Consider the following 27,280-nt stretch of genomic DNA (forward strand, 5'->3'; position numbering starts at 1 on the left):
AGGAGCCAGTGAGCCATAACTAAGGAGCCTGCCGGCAGAAACTAAGACCCAGTGCAACCAAATAAATAAAGAAATATTAAAAAAATAAAATAAAGAAATGAATCCAGACTCTACATTATATATAGGAACTTGCTTTTATTTTTGGTAAACGATGTGGTCATAGATATATTTGCACCTCAGTGGATACAGCTGTACTTTATTTTTGGCTGAATACCAGTTCATAGTATAGATACACTATAATTTATTTAACAATTCCTGCCTGATGTGAGGAAAACCCACACACATCTAGTGTCAAAAGTGAATCAGGAGGGACTTCCCTGGTGGCCCAGTGGTTGAGAATCTGCCTGCCAATGCAGGGGACATGAGTTTGAAACCTGGTCTGGGAAGATCCCACATGCCGTGGAGCAACTAAGCCCTTGTGCCACAAATACTGAGCCTGTGCTCTAGAGCCAGTAAGCCACAACTACTGAGCCAGTGTGCCACAACTACTGAAGCCCGTGTGCCTAGAGCCTGTGCTCTGCAACAAGAGAAGCGACCACAGTGAGAAGCCTGCGCACTGCAATGAAGAGTAGCCCCTGCTCACCAAAACTAGAGAGAACTGCATGCAGCAACAAAGACCCAATGCAGCCAAAAATAAATAAATAAATAAATAAATAAATTAAAAGTAAATTGGGAAAAAAAAGTGAATCAGGGGACTTCCCTGGTGGCACAGTGGTTAAAAACTGCCTGCAAGGGCTTCCCTGGTGGTGCAGTGGTTGGGAGTCCACCTGCCAATGCAGGGGACACGGGTTCCTGCCCAGGTCCGGGAAGATCCCCCATGCCGCGGAGTGGCTGGGCCCGTGAGCCATGGCCGCTGAGCCTGCGTGTCCAGAGCCTGTGCTCTGTGATGGGAGAGGCCACAACAGTGAGAAGCCTGCGTACCGCAGAAAGTAAATAAATAAATAAATAAATAAATAAATATAAATTTTAAAAAATAAAAAACTACCTGCCAATGTAGGGGACACGGGTTTGAGCCCTGGTTTGGGAAGATCCCACATGCCATGGAGCAACTAAGCCAGTGCACCACAACTACTGAGCCCACATGCCACAATGACTGAAGCCTGCACACCTAGAGCCCATGCTCCACAACAAGAGAAGCCACTGCAAGGAGAAGTCTGTGCACCACAATGAAGAGTAACCCCTGCTCGCCACAACTAGAGAAAGCCGGCACAGAGCTAACAAAGACCCAACGCAGCCAAAACTAAAATAAATAAAAATTAATTAATTAATTAATTAATTTTTAAAAATTGAATCAGCATTGTAGTAGAATACTGAGAGCAGAGGAAACACACAGGAGTATGTTTTTCCTTTACATGGACACTCAGAGAAGTGAAATAGCTGGGCCACAGCTGAAAATTTACTAAATATTGCCAAACTGAATGCCCAAAACAAAATCAGGTGTAGTACAATTATAAAGGAAGGAAGAAGGAAAGAAGATAGCAGACAAAAGGCAAAAAATCCAATCTAATACATACACACACACACACACACTCACTCGGAAAAGAGGCCCACTCCTTCCATGGACTTTACATTGTGCTATGGACTCATGTCCCCCTCCCCCATTCATACGTTGAAGCCCAACTTCCAATGTGACTATATTTGGAGATGGGGCTTTTGAGAGATAATTAGGGTTAGATAAGGTCATAAGGGTGGGCCCCTCCAGATGGGATTAGTGGCTTTATAAGAACAGAAGTAGAGATATCAGTCTCTCTCTTTTTTTTTCTTTTTGGCCACACAGTGAGGCTTGCAGGATTTCAGTTCCCCAACCAGGGGCTGAACCCGGGCCATGGTAGTGAAATCCGGGAATCCTAACCACTAGGCAACCAGGGAACTCCCAGTCTCTTTCTGCCATGTGAGGACACAGTAAGAAGGCAGTCATTGCAAGCCAGGAAGAGGGCCTTCACCAGCAACCCAGTCTGCCGGCACCTTGATCTTGGAGTTCTTAGCCTCCGGAATTGTGAGAAGTGAGTATGTGTTGTTTAAGCCACCCAGCCTGTGGTATTTTGTTACGGCAGCCTGGGCAGATGAATACAGGCTCCAAGGCAGTAGATACTGGGGTACTTGTGACCAACCGGTCTGGTTACACTGGGGCCTGGGCACAAACCAACCTGCAGACAAAACCCGTGCAGAGGATCCCATTTAAGTGGTAGCTGACCCTAGGGGCTGCTCCTCCGTGTCCTCTGCCCTAACTTCTCCCCTTCCCTCAACTCACACTGCCCACAACTTTTGAATCTGCACCATCCTTATTTTTTAATGCTGCTATCCTAGTTCAGGTAGTTTTCATTCTTAACTAAAACTACGACCTCTTAACTGGTCTCCTTAATCTCCTTCCTTTCTGATTCACTCTACACTGTGAGTTGATTTAAAGAGCTAACTTTCTAAAATGGAAATCAAATCACAATAGTTGTCATTATTTGAATTCTGAAAATATTCCAGCAAGGTGGATATTTTTTAACATTCTTTTTTTTTAAATTTTAAATTTTTTGGCTGCACCGTGTGGCTTATGGGATCTTAGTTCCCTGACCAGGGATTGAACCCAGGCCTGCAGCAGTGAGAGCATGGAGTCCTAACAACAGCACCACCGGGGAATTCCCAACATTTCTTTTTTTTTTTTTCGGTATATGGGCCTCTCACTGTTGTGGCCTCTCCCATTGTGGAGCACAGGCTCCAGACACACAGGCTCAGCGGCCATGGCTCACGGGCCTAGCTGCTCCACGGCATGTGGGATCTTCCTGGACTGGGGCATGAACCCGTGTCCCCTGCATTGGCAGGCGGACTCTCAACCACTGCACCACCAGGGAAGCCCCAAGATGGGTATTTTTATAGATGGGGAAACAGAAGCTCAGTGATGGCCAATACCTTAACCTACACCACAAAGCTAGTCAATGGCAAAGCCACTCATGACTATGACCTTCTCTACTGCCATAGAAGAGTATAAGCTTCTCAGTACAATATTCACAGCCCTTCGAACACGGGCCCAGTTTGTATTTCCAACCTCATCTCCCACCAACATCCCTCACGATCCAGTCCTTACAGACTTCTTGCCATTCTGGAAGCCCGATGTGCCCTTCTGCATCTTTGTGCTTTCTCGCAGTGCTTGTGAATTCTGCCTTAATGACCTTCCCAGTCTCCACCTGGGAAGTCCTGCTCATCCCTCCAGGTTCCAGGACTCCTCTCAGAGCCAGTTCCCTGGGAGGAGGGCATCCCCACTCCCCTGCGCTTTCAGGTTACTCTGGCCCTGTCTCTCTCGGAGAACTTACCACGATCCCTCACAGTCAGGGGCAATCTGCCCACCCCACTCTGTCAGAGCTCCTCGGGGAAGGAGCCAAATCCTTCTCACCTTTGCATTCCCAGTTGCGAGCACAATATATGACTCACAGGTATTTACTGAATGAATAAACGGCACCATGGCTTACACAAAGCTCTATATGTGTAAAATCCTGCTTCATAAATGGATATATTGCCAAGTTCCTTTAACTAACTTGCTCTCCCTGCCCATATGTGAATAAAAGCGTTCAGTTTATGGCAACTGGATTTAAGCACAACTTGGGGGTACATCTCTATGAGAGGAAGAAGGAAAGCCCACCTGTGTGTGCCTTGGTTCTCAACACTAGCTGTGCAGCCTGGCTGTAGGGAGCGTGAGGAAGAAGCGACAAAACACCCAAGAGGATGTGGAGTATTAGGGGCCCAACAAAAACTCAGCTGCTTCCTCTCAGATGACAGGAGAGATCTGAACTCTGGGAGAGTCAAGAGAACACTTGATATCTGACAATCCTAAGGTCACTAAGCCTCCAAATAATTTAGAGTTTTAGCAGTAATTTACCTCAACAAAATAAGATCTAATGCAATAAAGAACCAAAAAAATCAGCACCAGCTCTTCTGCCACCTAAGAAGAGGACGAATGGCCTTTACTCAACTGTGATGTACAAACACAACCATCTTATCTCCTCTATATAGGGACCAGGGCAGAAAGGCCTTCAGAAGCCCTGTTCACTACTTAAGACAGTTGCTTAAAAAACAGTGGGTATTCTCTCCACCCAGAACCATCAGTAACTGCAGAAATAACCAACCTGAAAGCCTAGTGAGTGCAGCTAACCTTGCTCCATACTTCATTGCATCCAGCAGTTGAAATGCATTTTTCAAGCATGACATTCCTATAAAGTCAGAACTGCCTCCACTTTACAAGTGGGTAATTTGAGAGCCTGAGTGATAGACTTGCCAAGGTTGCAAAGAGTTTAAGGTATATAAAACTTCCAATCTTGATTCCAACCTCTCTTCAACCATCCTTCTATATGTACATCCTTCTATATATATCTGGTTCTTTAAATCTGACCTGAAGACTTGATAATACATTTGACTTTGATGGATTTTCCTAAGTGGGAGATCAACTCCAGTAAAAACTACAGGCTGAGCGAGAACTGAATGGTACTCATCTTGGTCTGATCATTCAGAAATGACAGGAAAAACAAGACCCAGAAGCCAGGAAGTCTATGGCATTTATAATTTAATCTAATAATTTATTTCAACATATTTTGTCCCCATCTCTCTGGAAAGAGGTGCTGTTCCTGCCTGAAGCTGCTGGATGGCTTTATAAGGCTGTTCACTTTCCTCTGCAACCTGACGCCCATTTACCAACACCGAGATACGTTACTAGAGAGTAGAGGTCAGCTCTGCAGAACTCAAGCGACCAGTCAACCTTCAATCGATGGGCCTTCCCCTAAACAAGCTGACGTGTGGTAACGGCGGACTCCCCAGGTCAGGTCGGCAGGTGGAATTACACACCAGATATGGACTCTGTCAAGAGACACTCAGGAGAACATGTCATGGCCATGCTGGCTACTTTGGGATGGTTGTCTCTCCATATCTCACAAACCTCACTTGATGATCTACTTAGACAGCTTCACAGACAGGACATGCGCAGGGGTCCTGAGTGCACCTGACCTGACCAGCAGGAAAGGGCAGAGGACCCCAGGCTCTGGAGCTGGCCTGCTGGGATCAAATCCCGATTTAGTCACTTCCAGGCTTTGCGATCTTTGTTTTAATTCTTTGTGTCTCTTTGGTCTTCATCTGTCAAATCAGGACCCTACTCGTTAGGGTGAGAACACAGAGAGAGAACATGTACGGAGAGCTTAGAACAACCAGGCCTGGCAAACAGTAAGTGTTCAATAAATGTTAGCTATTATTATTATTAACTAAGAAAGGGGGAAAGCAAAGGGAAATGTGCTACATTTCTTCTGTTTTCTCTGCTTCTACCTCCCTCTTTGAAGTGACCCTGATTTGCTTTCTTAACATGAAATCATGATGCTCTTTGAAAACATTTGCTCTGTACAACATGAAGCACAGTTAATGACTACTTCATAAAAACAACAACAAAATGGCCAGTGTTGATGCTCCTTTGGGAGACAGCCTGCAAGTGAAGGTCAAGTCTGCTCTCCGGTGCTCCTGGAAGAGCTCAGTCATTCACAGGCTCACAGAGAAGTGTAAACAAGGCGGTTAAACTTTGCGAAGGTTTGTTAGCTGGCATAAACCTCAAAATGAACCTAAATGAGTGTTCCATTGTTTTAAAATCATCTTTGGGACGTCTCTGGTGGCGCAGTGGTTAAGAATCCGCCTGCCAATGCAGGGGACACGGGTTCGAGCCCTGGTCCGGGAAGATCCCACATGCTGCAGAGCAGCTAAGCCTGTGCACCACAACTACTGAGCCTGCACTCTAGAGCCCACGAGCCACAACTACTGAAGCCCACGTGCCTAGAGCCCGTGCTCTGCAACAAGAGAAGCCACCGCAATGAGAAGCCCACGCACCACAACGAAGAGCAGCCCCTGCTCACCGCAACTAGAGAAAGCCACGCACAGCAACAAAGACCCAAAGCAGCCAAAAATAAATAAATAAAATAATCTTTATGGCCTGAAAAGGTAAAATAAAAAACAACTACACTTTTTTAAAGTACATAATCTATTCTGACACCAGAGGAAAGAAAAAAGGGAGGAAGAAATGGACGCAAACAGCAAGTCCATGTGAGAAGAAAGGGCATTTTCCAGGCATAAGCTGACTCTCGGTGAATGAGGAAGAGTACTTATCAGGCTCAATCAGAAAAAAAAAATCTTTCCACTCTAATGGCTATGGTAGTAGCAGCAAAATCAGAGAACAGACATTTGATAAGGGTGAGCTGTCATAAGTGAATCTGAAGCAGAAAGGACTTGGTATTTTCTAAAGTACTATTGGACTCAGAATTAGAAGGTGTTGAAGGGGAGGATTGTCACCCCAGATAGAAAGGAAGAAAACAATGAAAACCAACAACAACAACAACAACGTTTTTTAATTAAAACTCCAGATGGAAGAGTCACCAGATTAACCTTCCTAAAAAACAAACAAACAAACAAACAGATAATTTCTCCAGGGCACATATCTGTCTAAAAACTTTCAGTATTCCCCAGAGCCTACAGGAGAGAGTGGAAAACATCTCGAGGTAATGGAGTCCCCACCTACCTTTCCAATCTTGTTTCGACATCAGGAAAGGTCCACTCCCGCCAGACTGGCTTCCTCATTTGTTCCAGGGGAGGAACAAACCATGCTCATTTCAGCTTTGTATCCCCAGTGCCTATCACGGTACCTGGTCCACGGTAGTTTCTCAGTAAATGGTAGCTGATTCAACAGAAACGTGAATGCTTTCAGGCCTGTGCTCTGCACCTCACTCCCAGGAAGCCCCTTTCCCACCCGCCTCGTGAACACCCAGCCATCCTCCAAGGCCTTGTTCTCCACACCAGCACCGAAGCATCTGCCCTTGCCACTCCCCTCCCACACTCCCTATTCCTACAGAATCCCATCCCTTCGGGCCTTGTGTGCTACTGAAACATTTCCTGTTCCTATGTTTTGTCTGCCCCACTAAACTAGGAGTTTCTGGAGAAAGGCAGGATATTTTGAAGCATGAGAAGCAGTGGAAAGATTATGGATCTCTGGCTAGGCAGATCTAGTTATGTGACTTTGGGAAAACTTTCTGTAAAGCACTTCGAACAGGGCCCAGAACATAGTATGCACTTCATATAAGGCTATTACCGCTGTTCACCTCTCGGAAACTCAGTTTTCTTGCAACCTCACTTCTCTCACTTACAAAATGGGATTGATAATAAATCCTCTGTCAGGTGGGTCTTTGTGAAGATTAGGAATAATGCCTGAGAAGTCTCTAGGGCCTTCCTTAGCACACAGCAGCCACTCAATTGCCATATGCAAGCTATTATTACAAAGCCTCAGGCTGGGTGCAGAGAAAATGCTCCATAAACATTTATGGAATGAGTTGAATGAATGGAGAGAGAGACAGTCTGATAGCAGATCAGATATCAAGGGGAACTTTTTGAGTCATTCATTCAACAGATCTTTATTAAGGGCTTATCATAATGTCCCAGGTTTTGTCCTGGGTGCTGGGATGCAGCAGTAGGACAGCCCTTGCCCTGTGAAATGTACCTTCTGATGGGGAAGGCAGATAATAAACAGGAGGAGACAGAGAAATAAACGCTTATATGGTATGAAGTGCCATGAAGAGGAACGAAAAGCGAGGTGAGGGCCAGATAGGGGCTGGGCAAGGGCAGTCTGCAGAGGTGGCATTTAGGCAGAGCTTCAGATCCCTAGGAGAGCTGGGTTTTGTGAGCTGTCCTCGCCCTCAGGCAGACTCTGTACTTTTCCACGGGGCGGCCTCTAGTGCCAGGAGACCCTGATCCATCAAAGAGGCTGCAGTCTGGCTCCCAAGGCCCCTCTCAACTCAGACCAAACTACAAACACTGCTGAACCAGCAATTACAAACTTATTTTGACAAGACCATTTGACTTGGGCCACTTAGCCCCGCGTGGATGTAAATGGATTACAATCATACTGCAACTCGTCTGTTTCCCAGAAATTTCAGATCGCAGGTAGCCTTCAGGATGAATTGAATCAAACTTCTCTCCTCCCATAATGAAGTGGCTGGCAAAATAGCTTCCTAGAGGGCGAGAGACAGAAAAATCAAACAGAAACCAGTCAAACTAAGCCAAGTGAAAAAGCTGATGCGGAAAAAAAAAAAGTTAACCCTTCAACAAACAATTAGAGCAATTTCTAACCCTAGGAAAATTTTCTTCTCTTGATTGGGGATAATGGCACAAAATAAGCAAAATCATAGCAGCGAGAACCCAAGATACCAAATATAAAATAGATCACCATATTCCTTGTGACATTCTTAATTGAATCTTTACCATGATCTGCCTATGATACCATGAAGCAAAAGACCAGAAGGCCCAACAATGCACCTGAACATATAATGTATGAACATATCTATGTTATATATATATAGATAGATAGATAGATAGATAGATAGATGTTAATGAACATATATATATATGTGTTTTGTTCCTGATTTTTTTCCTTACACTGGAAGCTGTTATTCTTTGTTCTCCACCTATTCAGGAATCTTATATGCAGGTATCAGCATGCATACACACATATGTTTCTTTACCTAGATTTTTCATAAGCCAGCTCATACCTATACACAGAAGTCTCAGCACCTACCTACCTATGTGTATACCTCCATAACCCTCTACAATGAAGGCTCTTTGTTTTTCATATTTGTTTCAAAATGATTGTTTAATAGGAAAATACAAATTTAAATAATACTGCCCCAGGCTTTACCTACCAACTACCACATAGATTATGTAGTTTAATTGGACAGGTTTAGTGCTATGAAAGATATAGACACATACACAAACCCTAGTCTCAAATTCATTAGCAGTGCTAATGGCCAAGGTTACAGGGACATCAGTCACACAGGCTCTCTTTGCCCCACCTTGACCAGCCAGGAGGCAGGGATATTTTCAACTCTACACTAACCAGATGCAATCAGCAGTCAGGGTCAGAATCCCCATCTGCCTTATCCAGATAGAAGGAAGAACCGTGCCAGGACGTGATGGCACTAAGTCACCAAGGGAGGCTTGGGTAACACTGCACATTCCATGTGGGAACACTTTCCAAATCTGATGATTAAACGAACGCTTCTCATAGAATGGATAAACAACAAGGGCCTACTGCATAGCAAAGGGGACTATATTCAATATCCTGTGATAAACCATAGTGGAAAAGAATAGAAAAAAGAATGTATGTATATGTATAACTGAGTCACTTTGCTGTACAGCAGAAATGAACACTTTGTAAATGAACTATACTTCAATTAAAAAAATGCTTTTTTAAAAAAAATAGATCTTTATTGGAGTATAATTGCTTCACAATACTGTTAGTTTCTGTTGCACAACAATGCGAATCAGACATACGCATACATTTCCCCATATCCCCTCCCTCTTGAGCCTCCCTCCCACCCTCCCTATCCCACCCCTCTAGGTCATCACAAGGCACCGAGCTGATCTCCCTGTGCTATGCTGCTGCTTCCCACCAGCCAACTATTTTACATTCAGTAGTGTATATACGTCAATGCTACTCTCACCCCAAGTCCGCAAGTCCATTCTCTATGCCTATCTCTTTATTCCTGCCCTGCAACTAGGTTCATCAGTACCATTTATTTTAGATTCCATATATATGCGTTAGCATACAGTATTTTTTTTTCTTTCTGACTTACTTCACTCTGTATGACATACCCTAGGTCTATCCACGTCACTACAAATCACTCAATTTCATTTATTTTTATGGCTGAGTAATATTCCATTGTATATATGTGCCACATCTTCTTTATCCATTCATCTGTTGATGGACATTTAGTTTGGTTCCATGTCCTGGCTATTGTAAATAGTGCTGCAATGAACATTGCGGTACATGTCTCTTTCTGAATTACGGTCTTCTCTGGGTATATGCCCAGTAGTGGGGTTGATGGGTCATATGGTAGTTCTATTTTTAGTTTTATAAGGAACCTCCATACTGTTCTCCATAGTGGCTGTACCAATTTACATTCCTACCAACAGTGCAGGAGGGTTCCCTTTTCACCACACCCCTTCCAGCAAAAAAAAAAAAAATGCTTCTTAAGCCACATTTCTATAATCTAATTCTCCCACAAAGGCAAGCTGTTCAAAGTGAACGACTCCTACCATAACATACTTTATTGATGCTCTCATATACCCAAGTTCTTAGATTAATACAAAGAACTTATGAATCGGCAAAAGTCTTCTTTATGTGTTATCGGCTCAGGTAAATGTTTCAATGTTTAAGGTATACAGCAAACTCTTAAAAAAATGAGATTCAGCAATTTCAGCCTGTGAAGAAGCCACAGCAAGGAAGACAGAGAAGAAAGTTCTAACAGAAAAATGGAACCAAATGTTCATTTTTTGGATTTTCTACACATGGAGCTGCTTTAGTCTAGAAACATGTATTAAACAAAACAACGTGGATAAAATCACTCGCCACAAAGTGAGGCAATTCTTTAATTAAATAACAAGCAGGAAAACATTATTTGAGAGTAACAGCAGCCAAAACCAAAGCAATCACTGAGGACCCCTTGAAAGTTACCCATCAAAACGAAAACACACACGGCAGCCATCTGCAGTGATACAACAGTGCGATTCATCATTTAGGAAAGCTTAATTATCAATTATTTATGTCTAGCACTTACTAGCCCTATTTTCCACGTGCATAATTTATAGAGAGGGGAGGTGCCTAGTTGCCATAAGCAGATGCAGCCATCTCAAAGAATTTGTCATTTACTGTTGAACCTTAGTAAAATATATTTTTTATACACTAGACATTATACATTTATTATACATTAGGTGAAATTAGAAAAGGGAAAGATGTTCACATTGATGGATGGATGGCTTGCCCAAATCATGAATAAAGAACCAGGAGAAGCAGGTTTGGTGTCTGGAGTGGTACAGGTTGAGCTCAATGTGGGACACGCTGAGTTTCCGGTACCTGGGAGCAGTCAGGTGGGGGATGTGGGGACAATGAAATCCACGGAGATTTGATCCTAGCAAGAGAAGAGCACTAATGGCCTCAGGGTTAAAGTGTTAAAGATGACAGTGTTCTATTGGAAATGCCATTCTGGGGGGAGCTGTGACATTAAAAGGAATCATCCGGAAAGCAGTGCAGAGCTAACTGTAGCATTAGAAATCAAGAGCACACATATACAAAGACCTAAACTTAAGGTCAATAATCCGCAAATGAGAAGGGGAGTTTTCATTTCAGGAGAGGCATCAATGCCACGTTCCTGGGAAAAGCTGATCTTCCTTGGTGCACTTAAAATAGAAATGCCTCATCAGGTAAAAGGAAAATTAAACTTAAGACAACTGAAATTTTGTTTTTTCCTCTCTTTGAAATGCACCTCACTAATAACCCCAGTTAGACTAGAGGGAGAGCAAACTTGCTATCTGCAGCCTAGCTAAAGCATCCTGCCTGTGTGCCCAGGCTGCCCAGAGGTGTGGATCAGGGCACACTGACCTAGAGCAGCCACATCAGCAGATGGGAACACCAAACACACTAACAATCCTTGAAAAAAATGCCTTCTGGACAATTTGCACACATTTTTTGCTTCTTAGTGTGAACTGCGCTCTAAAATCAGAAATGGCAGGGAAAAAAGAACTGCACTAAAACACTTATTTGCCTGTTTGCTAACAGGAAAAAACATATGACTAGTAGATAACCTGCAAGCTTTCCGTTATTAGTTGGCTATAATTTCTTAACCAAATTATATTTAAAACATAAGGTATGAGTGGGAGGGGAAAAGGGGAATTCGTGTTTAATGGGTACAGAGTTTGTTTTGCAAGAAGAAAAAGTTCTAGAGATTTTAACACTAATGAACTGTACATTTGAAAATGGTTAAGATGGTAAGTTTAATGTTATGTATTTTTACCACAATAAAAATAAATATCAAGAAAAAAAAAACAACCATAAGGTGTGGCCCAGAATGACCAGTGCTAATACCATATTTTTCAGTGTTTTTTAAAAAAAGTATTAAAGAAAAAAAAGGTATCCAGACAAACAAAAATCAAATTACTTACAAGGGAAGAAAATTACACTAGTACTGTTCTTCCAGATCAGCACTGAACAAAAATACGCTAACACGGGACTTCCCTGGAGGTCCAGTAGTTAAGACTCCATGCTTCCACTGTAGGGGGAATGGGTTCAATCCCTGGTCCCGGAACTAAGATCCCATATGCCACGTGGCGTGGGCAAAAAAATATATATGTATACCATGAGCCGTAAATGCAAGCCACATATGTAATTTTAAATTATCTAATAGCCACATTTTTTAAAAGTAAAAATAAGCAAAATTAATTTGAATATATTTTATTTATCCCAATGTTGGATATCCCAATATCCCAATATATCCAAAATATTATTTCAATAGGTAATCAATATAAAAACTTTTAAGGAGCTATTCACATTCTTTTTTCAACTATCCATGAAGAAAAATACAACTATTTGCTACTCAGCAAGAGAACAAAGAGAAAAATCTTAGAATTCACTAACTTAAATAATTTACCCAGTGAATTAAGATATTAGGGCATATTCCTAACATCACAATGAAATTCACTGTTGCTGAGTGAATTCCAGAATTTATGTCTGTCCCAGTGAGATATTCTGACATTTGCCACCAAACCACTATGTATTATCACATCACGCAATAAAGGGCAGTTAAACATCCTTCCTGTCTTTCTACAATTCTGTATTTAAAGGGTACCCTAAATGTTAACAAACAGAAACTCTAATTTTACTCTAATTTAAAATAACTTTTCTTTCCAAATCTATGATATTACTGAAATATGTTGGTCTACAGAAAAAGGGTTAGGGGGAAAAACTCAACTGTTTAGGCCTCTAGGTAATAGCAATTTATTTATTGTCATGGCATGATTCCAAATAAAAGGTTTTAAGGTTTTTGAAACTTTATATTTTATAAAACTAACAAAATTCAAAGACGCTGAGTAAGCAATAAAATTGTGATAATTTGTATAGAGTAAAAGATGAAGCAAAATATATTTTGGATTTGAGTCACTATCTCATGCTAATTGGGAGGTTGTTTTTGTTTTGTTCTGTTTTGCGGTACGCGGGCCTCTCACTGTTGTGACCTCTCCCGTTGCGGACCACAGGCTCTGGACGCACAGGCTCAGAGGCCATGGCTCACGGGCCCAGCCACTCCACGGCATGTGGGATCTTCCTGGACTGGGGCATGAACCCGTGTCCCCTCCATCGGCAGGCGGACTCTCAACCACTGTGCCACCAGGGAAGCCCTAATTGGGAGCTTTTATTGCAAGATCTCTAATCAATCTTCCCTCCTTTTTGTATTTTTTTTAAAAATTGAGGTCATGGTAAAATAAATTAGATATCCTGCCTATAAGTGAAAAATACTAATCTTCACCTATCTACTTTTGGACCAATGGAGTTATATCCTTGATTATTGTAGAAAATGGAATTGTACTTAAAAATAACTTCATAGAAAATTAAAATATGGGGAAAAATTTAAAAATAAATAAAAAGAAAAGGAAATAAAAAGAAAAAATTAAAATATGGAAAAACTGGCTATGGAAATCCTATTACGTTTTCATATATTTGAAAAATCTTCATCTACATGGCATTTCAATAACATACTTTAAGCTTAAGGTCACAAAAATAAAAGGAAAGTAACAAAATTGTATTTAAGCACCTCTAACTGCTCAAGTCAATTCTAATGCTACAGTGCTGCTTTTGTTATTCATGTTTTTACCTATTTAAAAATATTATACGGACTTCCCTGGTGGTGCAATGGTCAAGAATCCACCTGCCAATTCAGGGGACACGTGTTCGAGCTCTAGTCCGGGAAGATCCCGCATGCTGCAGAGCAACTAAGCCCGTGTGCCACAACTACTGAGCCCACGTGCCACAACGACTGAAGCCTACGTGCCTAGAGCCCGTGCTCCACAACAAGAGAAGCCACCGCCATGAGAAGTTCACGCACCACAACAAAGAGTAGCTCCCGCTTGCTGCAACTAGAGAAAGCCCGCGCCCAGCAGTGAAGACCCAACACAGCAAAAAATAAATAAATAAACAAAATTTAAAAATTATATAAGTAATACATGTCTTTGCCAAAAAAAAATACAAAGAAGTACGTAATTTGAATAGTGATAATCTGGGCTTCTCTGGTGGCGCAGTGGTTGAGAGTCTGCTTGCCAATGCAGGGGACATGGGTTCGTGCCCCGGTCTGGGAAGATCCCACGTGCCACAGAGCGGCTGGGCCCGTGAGTCATGGCCGCTGAGCCTGCACATCTGGAGACTGTGCTCTGCAACGGGAGAGGCCACAACAGTGAGAGGACCGCGTACCACGAGAAAAAAAAAGTGATAGTCCAACACTATGAAAGGTAACTCCATTATTAACAATCAGTTTGCAGCCTTCCAGATTTTCCTATACATATATAAACACATTCAGGGTTTCTGATTTGCTTTATTTTGATATTTTACCTAACTGGGATATTACTCTTCTTGATCTGCATGTTGCTTTTTTCCCTAATGTACTGTAGGCATCTTTCCATGTCTGTACTTAATGGATTGACCTCATTGCCTCATTGTTTTTTTTTTTTTTTGGCCCGCTGTGAGCAGCTTGCAGGATCTTATTTCACCAACCAGGGGCTGAACCCGGGCCTCAGCAGTGAAAGCGCCAGAGTTCTAACCACTGGACCGCCAGGGACTTCCCAAACTCATTGTTCTTAATGACTACATAATAACCACCTCTTGGGCTTCCCTGATGGCGCAGTGGTTGAATGTCCGCCTGCCGATGCAGGGGACACGGCTTTGTGCCCCGGTCCGGGAAGATCCCACATGCTGCGGAGTGGCTGGGCCCGTGAGTCATGGCCGCTGAGCCTGCGCGTCCGGAGCCTGTGCTCCACCACGGGAGAGACCCCAACAGTGAGAGGCCGGCATACCGCAAAAAAAAAAAAAAAAAAAAAAAAGGAATTTTGAAATATGTAGATATTTTCTTACTTTTTTTCTTGTTTTCTATCTTAATTGCATCACTGTCTGAGAATGTACTCTGTATGATTTAGAGCATTTGAATTTGTTGAGACTTGTTATATGGCCCAGCATTTTCATAAACATTCCATGTAGACTGGAGAAGAATTTGTGATCTGCAGTTGTGGGTGCAGTATTCTCTATATATCTATTAGGTAAGGTCTGCTTATCCAGTTGTTCAGATCTCTTTCTTACTAGCTCTCCATCTGCTTGTTTTAACAGTTACTGATATATGCATCTTCCACTGTATTTGTAGATTTGTCTCTACCTTCTTGCAATTCTGTCCATGGTTTTGCTTTCTATATTTTGAGGCTATGTGTATTAGGCACACACAAATTCAGAACTGTTATGTCTTCTTGGTGAATGAAGCATACCATCATTATGAAGCATCCCTCTTTACTTCCAGTCATGCTTTTTTGCCATAATGCCTACTTTCTTTTGGTAGTTTTTGCATGGTTTGTCTTTTTAAATTTTTGTTCTTCTTTCAAAAATTGTGGTGCAATGCACAATTTACTGTCTTAACCATTAAAAGTTTTAAAAATTGTGGTAAAAACTCTGTTAACATGAAGTTTACCATTTTAGTCATTTTAAAGTGTACAGTAAAGTACATTTACATTGTTCTGCAATTAATCTCCAGAAGTCTTTTCATCTTACCACACTGAAGACGCTATATGTGTATCCAGGTAACAATTCCCCATCCTTCCTCCCCACCCCCTGCTTGGTAATCACCCTTCCTACTCTCTAAGAATTTGTCTACGCTAGATGCCCTCGTACAAATACAATCAGACAGTTGTTTGTTTCTTGCTGCTGGTTTATTCCACATAGCACAATATTGTCAAGGTTCATCCATGTTGTAGCATGTGTAGCATTTCCTCCCTTTTTAAGGCTGAGTAATATTCCATGGTGTGTATATGCCACATTAAAAAAATCTGTTCATCTCTTGATGGACGCTTGGGTTGCTCCCACCTTTTTGTGATTGTGAATAATGCTGCTATGAACATGAGTGTTTAATATCTGTTTTGAGTCCTTGCTTTCAATTCTTTTGGTTATATACCCAGAAGTGGAAGTGCTGGGTCATATGGTCATTGTTTAATTTTTTGAGAAACTGCCATAATGTTTTCCATGGTGGTCGCACCATTTTACATTCCTACCAGCAATGCACAAGTATTTTAATTTCACTACATCTTTGCCAACACTTGTTATTTTCTGTTTTTTGTTTTTGTTTTGATAACAGTTGTCTTAATGTGTGCGAGGTGATACTTACTCTGGACTTAAGTTGCTGTCAAAAGCAAAGGAACTTAGGGCACAAGGACCCCAAACCTTAGAATCACCTCCCTGTTCTGTCTACCCCTGATAGTTTTCACTCTTATTAACCCACCAGATGTTTCCAAGCAGATGTTTTGAGGAATACATTGTCTATTTTGTTTTAGTAGTCCTTAGTGCGAGGGTTAGTCCGAATTATCTGGACCACCATCACTTCTTTTCTGTATTTCAAAAAGAAATGAAGTGGGCCTTAAAGGTAGAAGGAGAGTAGGAGTCCATGGATTTAATATTTATTTATTTTTTAAACAACGTTATTTCCCAAGTCTCTATTTTAAGTAACCTGGAGTAGATATCCTGGCTGAGTACTCGCAGTAGCTCACATTAACAGGCAGTGATTTTTTTTTAGATTAAGTGGGAATAAAAAGAGAAGAAAATCCATGGAAGAAAAAGGAGTGGAAGAAGAAAGGGAGAGAGAAGGAGGACCTAGAGGGATAGAGATGGAGAAGGCAGAAAAGTGGGAAGAAGAAAAGAGAAAGATGAAGCGGGGAAAACAGAATTAAAGGAAGCTCCATTTAGTTTGACCAAGACATGTAGCCAGTGCTTCTGTAGAAATCCAGAGTTACTACTTGTTTAACAATCAAACAAACAAAAAATTCCTTTCACTTTGTCCTTTCCTTGCCAACCATTCACTTATTTTCATGACTGGTCGTGGAAAAAGGAAACTAATTCATTCACTCAACAAATATTTATTAGGTACCCACTATATGCCAAGCTCTGTTCTGGGCACTGAGGAGAAACAAATGAACAAAACCTACACAAGCCCTTGCCCTTACTGAGCTTCTGTTCTAGTGGGCCACTGTACCCAAGGTAGAGTGATTGAGGTGCTAAATGCTGTAACAAATAGATCACAACTTCTCAGCAGGTTAACATAATAAAGGTCTGTTGTCTGCTCAGCTGAGAGTCCTTACATGTATTTTTGGTCATGCAGATCTGCCCTGCTCATTCAGAGTCACACTTCTGCTTCACGTCTATTGGCAAGAACTAGTCACATGGCCCCAAAGGCAAGGGCATGGCTGGGAAATGTAGTTCCCAGTAACAAACACAAGTCTTTGGTGACCAAAGACTTTGATTCTTCACATGGAAAGATACAGACCAGAAGCTGAATAAGAAATGTTTTATTACTTTAGGAGGTGATAAATGCTATGGGAAAAATGCAGGAAAGAAATAGAGTGTCTGGGAGGGGGGAGTATTGAAAATTTAAATAGACTGGCGAGAGATGGACTCACGGGGCTGAGCAAAACTTGAAGGAAGCAGAGGTGTGAGCCATGTGAATATAGGGGAGACGGTGTGACTGGAAGAGGGAACACTCAAAAAGGAGCCCATTATGGCTGAAACAGAGCCAGCGGAGAGAGGCAGGAGATGAGCTCAAACAAATCAGAGGCAAATCGTGTGGGACTCTAGATTTATCCTCTGAATGAGATGAGAAGAAATCAGATGGGTGTGAGCAGAGGAGAGCTAGGATTCGATCTGCACTTTATTGAGACCAGTGTGGTGGCTACATTGGGAATACACTGATTGGGGGCAAAGGGAAGGAGATAAAAGTGCATGGGACCAGAGTGGCAACAATGGAGGTGATGAGAGATGTAGATTGCTAGATACAATTTGAAGGCAAAGCAGGATTTGTAGATGGATTGAAGACGGAGTTTGAGAGAAAGACAGGAGTGACTGTGGCCTGAGCAATTAAGACATGGAGCTAGGGAAGACCATGGTGGAGCACGTTTGTGGGGGGAACTCAAGAACTCACCTCTGGACATGTTGAGCTTGCTACGTCCATGCGAGTTTCATGTGGAGACGCTAAAAAGCTGCTGGACTAGGGTCTGAAGCTCAGGAGAAAGCCCTGGGCTTGAGCTACAGGTTTAGAGTCCTTTCTCAGGGTAAAGGCGCTACTCAAAGCCTTGAGACCGAAAGAGAAGGGCAGGCAGTGTAGTTGAAAAAGAGAGACCCAAGGGCTGAGCCTTAGGTCTGGACAGAATAAGATGTGGCCATTGCTGGGTTGGGGAGAAAAAAAGTGAGGGAAGGAAGCGGGCGTGAGTGGGGAATTATTTGGGGCTGAGGTTCATCCGATCAGAATCAGAATGGAGCACCATTAATGGTGACCAAGGGGTCTGTTTCCCCCCAACTCCACTCCAACCTGCCTGCTTCTAGCTGTGTACAAGCCCAGTGGTCTGATGATGGGCAGGGCCGTCAGCTGCTCATTCCATGCTTCTGCACTCTTTCACCACCACCCCTCGCTCTCATAAAGGTTTGGTCATTCATTCAACAAATCTTTACTGAATGCCTATATATGTGCCAGGCCCTGAGTGAACAAGCTAGACAAGGCCTGTGCCCTTCTGGAGCTTATACTCCATAAGGGGGCTGGGGTAGAAAATAAAAAATCAACAAATAGACAAACAGGAACATTCCTAATCCAGGATAAAAGAATAGAGAATGCCCTGATTTGGTGAAGGGGATCATGAAAATTCTCTTCCAGGAGGGGACATCCGAGCTGAGACCTGAGCGCTAAAAAGATTATGGCCATCAGATCTGGGGGTCAAGGATCTGGCTGGAGGGAGGCTTGTAGTGCTGCAAGGGAATGTTGAAGGCCAGTGTGCTGATCATGGTGAGGAGCCCCCTCACATGGGACCTTGTAGGCTATGGTTAGGAATTTGGTTTTATTCTAAGTGTGACGAGGACACCTCCCATGGGTTTAAGCAGAGGACTCACGTGACAACATTTCACAGACCTCCCTGGGTTGGTCAGATGGAGAGCAGAGAGTAGGGGGCAGAGTGGAGGCAGCGAAAGGAGTTAGGAGGGTTTTCTAGCTGAGGCCACAGGTGGCATCTTGCACTAGGATGGGCCAGGATGCACGTTGTCTTGAACGAACGGGGGGGGGGGGGTCAGGCAGTCATACATATATCAAGCTCTTCTCTGGGTCCAGGCCCATGCAAGGCCAAGAAAAGCACCTCCTAAAGAAACATGGTCGAGGTACAGTCCTTGCCCTCAGCTTACTGAATGCTGAATTACAGGAAACTCAGGCCACACATATTAAGGTGCCGGGTAAACACAAAGCAACCAATAAGTCAGTGCATAGGAGGGGTTGACTAGGTGCAGAAGGGGGACTGGAAACAGTAACTGGCTACCGCGTAAAGGAGAGAGTTTGGAGCCTTCTCCAGACGGGCAGGGCGGCTCATTTTCCTGCGGGCAGCGGCAGAGGGTCTCGAGCAGCTCTGCCTCCCCACCCCCAGCCCACGGCCCCGCGTGGCGGCGGGGCCTGGATTGTCCAAGAACTTGGCTCCGGGCTCCAGTTTCCCAACTCACTCGGGAGCTCACAGAAGCAGTGACTCAGGCGAGGGCCCTCCCAGCACGCAGCGTTCTCAGCCGGCCTGCAGTGATTCACCACTTCGCTCCCTCCCTCACCGCTGACCCCGGGCCAATCCCTTAAGGAGTCTACACCCCACTCTTCTCACTTGGCCGGGACAATTGCCTGGTGGAGTTTTTAGCTCCCCGGGGGCAGGGCTTCTGTCAGCAACCGTCCAGGTTCCTCGAGAGAGGCTTCTCCTAGGGTCTGGTGGATCGTAAAACCCTTGGGTGGACCCGAAGGCCCCAGGCCCTCCCCGTGCACCGAAGGAGGGCTTTAATGCCTGTGCAGTCTTCTAATTTCAGAGCCTTTCAATAGCATTTTATACCGAATACAATTTCGCAAGTCTTGGTGTCCTGGAGGAATTTTCCCTTGGACACCTCTTGGTCAAAATTTGCTTGGGGGAAACCAAAAAGCAACCAGAGTAGGCCCCCAAAGTCTGCAAAGCAGAGACCAGTGGCAATGGGAGGCGAGAGTGCGGCAGACTGACCAACGGGCCCTGAGGCAAGGGGACCACCGCGCGAGGGCGCGGGCCGAAGCTCTACTCGCCTGCGCAACCGAAAGCGGGCGGCGAGTATCGCGAGAGCGCTCAGCTCCCCTGCAGCGAGCCCTCGGGCAGGAGCAGAGGCCCAGGCGGCGGGCGTGGGCTGCGGGGTCGCTCGCCGGGTTCCCCAGCTGGCATCTAGGCGCCCCTACTTCCAGCGCGCCCCATCGCAGCCAGGCGACCTGAGCGGCCCCCAACCAGCCTTGGGCCAGAGTTCTGCCCGCAGTCCTCCGCTCGCCTGGGCGCCGGCGCTCGCCGCCCGGCTGGGACCCGGCAGGTGGACTGTGGCATGTGCACCCTCCTTCCAGCCCCGGCCCCTGTCCCAGACCCTCCCTCGAGCCCTTGCGTGCCTCTGCTCGCCGGCCAGAGCTCGCTATCTGCGCCCCCGTGTTACCTGCCTCGGGAAGTCCCAGTTCGCAGGCAGCCTGCACTGTAAAAGGGTGGATTCGGCAGAGCCCAGAACCACATTCCTAGAGGAGGGGTGGGGTCCCCATCTAGAGGGTCGCAGATCGCATTACCGGCCGAGGGGAGGAGACAGCGGAAGGGAGAGTCAACAGGGGTAAAATTTGCTTTTCGCTTAGTACTCCCCCTCCCCCTCCCTAAAGCGCTGCGATGCCTGTAGGCTCGGGGACACGGTGTCCGCCCAGGTTCCGGAGCCCGTCGGCCCCGGAACGGTTTGGCAGGACACAAGCATCTTTCCATACGCGGATGCTGCAGTCAGAGCGCCGGTTGGCCTGCAGGGCTGCCAGGCTCCAGGGCCCCGAGGGCGACCCCTCTCCGGGCAACGAAGCCCGCCTCCGGGCAACGAAGATCTAGAGCAATAACAGACGGATAAATCAATCAATGAGCGGCTCTTTGCTGCCAGCAGCAGAGAAACCTCGGGCTGATTAAATGCAGACGCGGGGTGTCTGCCAGGACAGGAGGGCGGTGGGGTACAGGGAACCGGCGTGGAGGCGAAGGGTGGGGGGAAGGGAGGCCGGGGCAGGAGCGACGGGAAATACCCAAAGCCACGTTTTTAAACATGGGGGGCGGTTTTAAAGGAAAACAGTACGGGGGAGGTGGGGACAGGGCTGCGGGCCTCTTGGCCTCCAAGCCACCCGGGGCAAATTTCCAGGTGGGAGGTGCGGCCCGAGGGGCGGCGCCGGCGGCAGGAGGCGGGAGTCCGAGGCTGAGGGAGGGGGGGGCGGTCACTTTAAATGCTCTTTCTTACCCATAATGCTTTGTGGGGGCGTTGCCATAGTGGATCCAAGATGGCGTAGAAAGTAATGAGAGGTAAGTTCTGAATTCCCCCTTCTCTGCTGCTGGGATCGCTCCGCGAGCTGCTGGAGAGCTCCGGAGAGAGAACCGGACTCCCCTCCGGTCCTCCAAGTCCCAAGAGGGTCGGCCCCGGGGCCGGCCTGAGGCCCAGACGGCCCGCGGCGGGGCCTGGGAAGCGGGGCTCTTCGAGGCGAGGCCCAGACGCTGGGGCTGTTTACAGCTTCTTTCCCTCCCTGGCCCCCTTCCCCTCCGCTGGGGGCCGCGGAGCCCTCGGCCCAGGCCGTGGAGGGGGCCTCGCAGACCCCAGCCGCGAGCGTGCGGGAGGTTTGTCCAGCCCACAGCACGCCGGGAGGGGAAGTCAAGCCGCCTTGCACGCTCCCCTCCTCTGGGTCGCGGCTGGGTGTGGGGAGCGTGCAGGCCTCCCACGCCCCGCTCGATTGCCCGCTCTGGGCTCGGACTTCCACGAGGGGTGGGGCGGGGCCGGAGGGTGAGCGCGGGGAAAAGTAGGTCAGGGGTGCACCCCTCCCTCCCCCGCCGAGGGCTGTTGCCTGAGCTTCACTTTCTTTACCCCCTTTCTCCGCCCCCTCCACGGAAATTCTCATTGGGCCACAAGCACATCAACAAAAACAAAAACAGAGGATCCTTTCCTGGAGATTCCTTCAAGACTTCTCTTTTCTTGAGCTAAGGGACCGCAGCTTTATCTAAGGAACTTTGATTGCTCTCCCCCCAAATTATTTGAGCCTCCTACACCTTCCCCTTTGCTGAGGATCGTCCAGCCAGGGTTGGGAATCAGGGTCTTAGGATTCTTCTTGAATTGAGACCCTCAGGTTGTGTTTGAAACTCAAAATTGTTGTTCCTTCACCCTCACCACTTAACGCTTTTCAGGCAAATTGTTTATAGATGTGTAACTCCAGAGACAGTGGATGCCTAGAGTTGGGCGGGGGGAGGGGGGAGAAAGGCGTCGTCTTGGCTAGTTTGTTCTTAATTCTGCCCTCTCTTAAACTCGTATGAATGGATTTCTTCTCCATCATCTCTTCTTTTTTCTCCTTCTTTTTCATTTGATTTTTTGAAAGTAAGCTCAGTCAGATATGACATTTTTATGTTTGGATTTTAAGAACACTTTATAATTATTCTTTTCTCACACAGAGAGGAAATGTTTTTGTTTTAAAGTAAAGCAAACAGACTCATTTACAAAGCTGCATACTGTACCATTTTGGTAACTTTTTCCATTTGAAATTTATATGCCCTTTCACTTCAGGCTGATAGAATGTTTGCTACATGTCTCTTACTGGTGTTGTCTAGACACATTTTGCTTTTCTGTTTATCTCAGGAATTGGATGAAGTCATTGATGACTAAAGAACTACAGTGCTGGTGAGATGTGTAAGGTGAGACTGCAGTTAAAAATGATTTACCTTTTTTCCTTCTTTATTTTAATCAAGTCATGAGGGTGAGACTGCAACTAAGTAACTTGATGGGGCCATCTTTATTTCCAAATCACTCACTCAGTCAAATGGGAGTAGAGGCAGGGCTAGATTTGGAAAGGACAACTGTGTCAAGTACACCAAACTTTTCAGCTACTGGAGCTTATCCAGAGCCAAATGTTATTTGCAGCCATCCTTGATTAGTATCTTCACCAGGGGTAATTATAGTTTGCCTATTTAAATTCCCTTGTGTAACTTTAATTGAATGTCTTAATTTTATCTGTGCTTTGGTGTCCATCACTTAGTCTGCATTGAGTGTTAGTGATTGTGTATGCGGATTTTGTGTGTCTACAGTTTGTGGGACTCATGTAAAGTACACCCTTTGCATTGGAAAGAATGATTTCAGGCAAATCCTGCTTTTATTTTCTGAAAAATGGAACAGTGCTTGGCTCTCTCATAATTATTTGGAAATAAAAATGATAGTGTTGCATTTTGGTTAGGTTATTAGGGATAAGACTGGCTTGTCATTATCTTCTGGTCACATGTAGTGTGTGAATTCAGAGTGTTGCTTTATTTAATCTAACTCATAAGGCTTTGGATTTATAGAACATTATGAATACAGGGTCAACGAACAGTCAGTATTCTGTACTGGTGAGAAGGACAGTGTTGCTAATTTTACATTCTTCACAAGCAATTTTCTCAACTTTAAAAATATATCTTTTAATTTTTTTTTATTTTAGTCATTGTAGATGTACTATACTACAGTGTGTGTGAGTGTGTGTGTCTGTAAAATATTTTACTATGGTTTATTGAGAAAATGTAAGTTGTTATGGTAGATTGGTTACTGCAGGGTTTTGTTTATTTTTCCTTTAACACATCTGAGTAGCCTTTGAATTTTGAAATTCACTCACAAAGTTTTCATCTCTATCACACATCTGTTTAAGAAGAGTAAGCTGTGCTTTATTTTATTCCAGATTGAGGCATACAATTGACATTTTTGCCTTAAAAAAAAACTTGGGAGAGGAAGGTGGACATAAACCAAGATCTTTTTGTAAGTGCACACACCACATTTGCTTGTGTTTGAAACTCAGAAGTGCTTGTGTGTATTACATATATTTTTATTTTTATTCTTAGCAGAGCAAATATGGATTGTAAAATTTATTTATTTTCAGCTTACAGATGGAGGCATATTCATGCCTTAGGCCTCCCAATCTGTACCTTTTATCTTTTTTTTTAAATACATATTACTTTGTGGAAAGAACCAATGATCTACTTTAGGGCCTATGGAGATGTTTGTTTATAATCCAAAAGGGAATATTTAGAAATAGGTCATCTTGTGTGGCTAGTGTTGTTTGGCCTGAGCTGTGTCAAGACATTTTCCACAATTTTCACACGTGTAGACCATGTGAAGTGTTAGTATTGACTTCAAAGTGAAGTTGGTGGTTGGCCACCGAACAGGTTGTCACACGAAGCATTCTAAAATGGGAAATGCCATAGTACTGAAGTTTGTGGTGAAGCGAGGGTCTGTGTCTTTGAACACATAGCTTTTTTAGTCTGTCCTTTTGGCTGGGAAGCTGGGACACTATTTTTAGGTAAGGCGGGAGTTTTGGGGAGTCAGTAAGTGTCTCTCTATCAGCTGGTGTGCTTGATTTTTGCAGTTGTTAGCAAGAAGTTTCATTTCTAATACCATAAGTATTCAATCTACATTGTTTTAAAGTCTGTATACATTTATGCACAGTCCAGAATTTTACTGGAGAAGGGAGTGATGCCAAAATAACAGGGGAAATCATTCCTGGTTGCAAAGCACCTTGTGTAGTTTAAAAATATAGAGCATATTCGTGAAAGGCTAAGAATATTGCAGCGGGACCTACAAATAAGTAGACGAGATGTTACACATGCAATTTTGTCCTCTGTTTAAGAAGTAGGCATGGTATTGATATTAAATGCAAATTAGTCTATAATTATCTGTCAGACTAAATTTAAGTTTCTATTTTTTTTTTTTTTTGCGGTACACGGGCCTCTCACTGTTGTGGCCCCTCCCGTTGCGGAGCACAGGCTCCGACCGCACAAGCTCAGCGGCCATGGCTCACGGGCCCAGCCGCTCCGCGGCATGTGGGGTCTTTCCGGACCGAGGCACGAATCTGTGTCCCCTGCATCGGCATGGAGACTCTCAACCACTGTGCCACCAGGGAAGCCCTAAGATTCTAAATACAGGCCCAGCACAAGAAGTAAGGTCCTTTGCCTGTTGTTTTAAATGCTTAACAGTTTTAAATGCATAGTAGATTTGGGGCCAAGTTTATCAACTTGTCGATAAACGAGAGATGGGGAGGAGCTACTTAAAAATTATAAACGAAGTGTTATGGCCGTTTATTTCCATCAACTTAGATAAGTATACGTGCCAATATAATTTGATTTCTAAATAATAGTTTGAGTTGTTTTCTAGGAGAGAAGTATGATGTGTGTGGAGGGTGTGGCCGCAGCAGCTTGTAGTCCATTCAGGTTGCTGGCTGGAGTCAGGGTGACGTCGGTGGCCCTGGCTCGGAGCCGCGTAAAGCGTAGTGGTCTGTCACTTCACCGGTGGCTGGGATTATGCTTCTGAGCCTTCCTGAATTCAATAAGGTTCATATTCCTCGTTCAAGAAGAAATAGTAGACATAACATGGAGATTTTTAATTTATATGTCTATATGTGTGTGTGTGCATATATATTTATATACGCATCTATCTTTATTTTAAAAGCTACCAATTGTCTAAAGCAAATTGAACGTTTCTCAGCATACTACTAGGGAGTCATACCAACTTGTTTACCGGTGTAAATTGTACGGGGTCAGTTTCTCCAAGGGCAGGAGGTTGTCTGGTAAAGCCAGAATTTGTGTGTTCAACTTGTTTTGACCCCCAGAAACCCTGATTCATCATTAGGTTCTTCAAAGAATGCAGGCACATTTTTTTGAGTAAACCATTGTGACGTGTGAATGTTTGTGATTTTTGTTATTTCTGTGCCATATTTTAGGTGTTCTCAGAACATCTGAATTTGCCTTTTTACTTTCTTCTGTCGATATTCTCCTAGTGGTGAAAATATTCCTTTGAGGCGAGCTTCCTTTCAGTAGGCAATATGTGTAACTAATATAGTTTAAAAAACTATTTATTTTTATGTAAAACTGATGCATGCTATGGAAAACAAATCCAAGCAGTGCTAAGTGTATATAGGAAAAAAGATAAAAAGCCTCTGCTCTCCTTCCTCCATCGTTAGCCATGTCCCCCTAATCTGACCGTAGAAAGCAGTTGGTGTTACTTGGTGTTTAGAAGACCTCTGTTGCCTAGGTGCGCGGGCACTAGTGAAAGCAGAGGGAGAAGTCATGGAAGGCATGGCCACTGAACCCGTTTAGATGTTAGGCAGGTATTCCACCCTTATTTCCTGTGATGTTAATTAATATTGATAATCTTAAACTTCCATTAGTTTAAGATAACTGTAATTGAATTGTTAGTGAACCACTCAAACAGTTAATTGCATTGTCAGGTTGGTAAAGTTTTGATTTGTTGATCTTGTAAGGAAATAAATATTTGGAAATTGAATTCACGTAACCTTAGGGCTGGGAGTAATGTTGGTAATTATCATCTGTGGAATTTTATGATGAGATACACAGTATACTTACTATAGCTTCTATCTAGTCTGTCTTATTTTCCAGATGAGGAAGTTGAGGCCTGGAGAAGTCAAGTGACTTTCCCAAGGTCACACAGCTGATTAGTAGCAACATTAAAGCAATCTTTTATCTCTGGACCCTTATCTCAGGACTCTTGGTCCTGGCTGGTTATGCTACATTTTACTGCAGTACTGTGGACCAAAGGACCATATGCTGTGACCACTGGATACAAATGCTTCAGAACTGATACATCAGCAGTGGTGTTTTCTAGTATGTATTAAAAGGTTCCTTCTCTCTCTTTCAGAAATTATAAAGAGCTCTGATGGGCTCTTTGGGTGATAGCCAGTGCAGTGAACTGCAGGTGAGTAAGGTCTGGGAGAGCCTTCTTTACAAAGCAAGGACTTGGTAATGCCTGAGGAAAAGACAAAAGGGACTTAACCTAGAGGAGGGTGTCTGGTCAGCAAGATGAGGTGGGACAAGGTGGAGGAAGTAGGGCCCTGGTGCAGCAGTGGTGACCTGGCTGAATTGGTTACTTCTGGAGCCGACTGGATGATGGTGAAGCTACTCCAAACAGACTGCCTGATGCTTTGTCAGTTTGTTTGAAGAGAAGTGAGGGTAGGTTAATCTTCCACTTCTGTTTTGAATGAGTAACTGCACAGGGATTCAACCTATCTGCATATGATTGGATCTTCAGAGGTCCTTCAGTTTCTGTGTCAACATTCTTGAGTGTTGATCACCCAGTGCTCTGATGAACAGGTTAAGTATTAAATTGTTTGTTTTCCTG

General features: G+C 44.2%; 1 long non-coding RNA gene and 1 pseudogene across 2 annotated transcripts in view; one reads left to right on the forward strand and one right to left on the reverse strand.

The window, feature by feature from the left end:
• Positions 1–21,416, reverse strand: part of LOC308610106 (E3 ubiquitin ligase RNF157-like) — a 71,615-nt pseudogene extending 50,199 nt beyond the window's left edge. The window contains exons 1-6 of the transcript in view: positions 21,389–21,416; positions 21,276–21,346; positions 20,883–20,990; positions 20,180–20,441; positions 19,963–20,073; positions 7,905–8,009 (exon numbers count right to left, since the gene is read on the reverse strand). The product of the transcript in view is annotated as an E3 ubiquitin ligase RNF157-like (transcript). The remainder of the gene's footprint in view (positions 1–7,904; positions 8,010–19,962; positions 20,074–20,179; positions 20,442–20,882; positions 20,991–21,275; positions 21,347–21,388) is intronic.
• Positions 21,417–21,426: 10 nt separating this feature from the next.
• On the forward strand, positions 21,427–26,855 carry LOC308610099. Its single transcript, XR_014014427.1, has 3 exons — positions 21,427–21,450; positions 22,766–22,821; positions 26,801–26,855. It is a non-coding gene; the product is annotated as an uncharacterized lncRNA (long non-coding RNA).
• Positions 26,856–27,280: the final 425 nt, after the last annotated feature.

The sequence above is a fragment of the Mesoplodon bidens genome (assembly GCF_964165515.1).
Source record: "Mesoplodon bidens genome assembly, contig: HAP1_SCAFFOLD_150, whole genome shotgun sequence".
Classification (NCBI taxonomy): Eukaryota; Metazoa; Chordata; class Mammalia; order Artiodactyla; family Ziphiidae; genus Mesoplodon; species Mesoplodon bidens.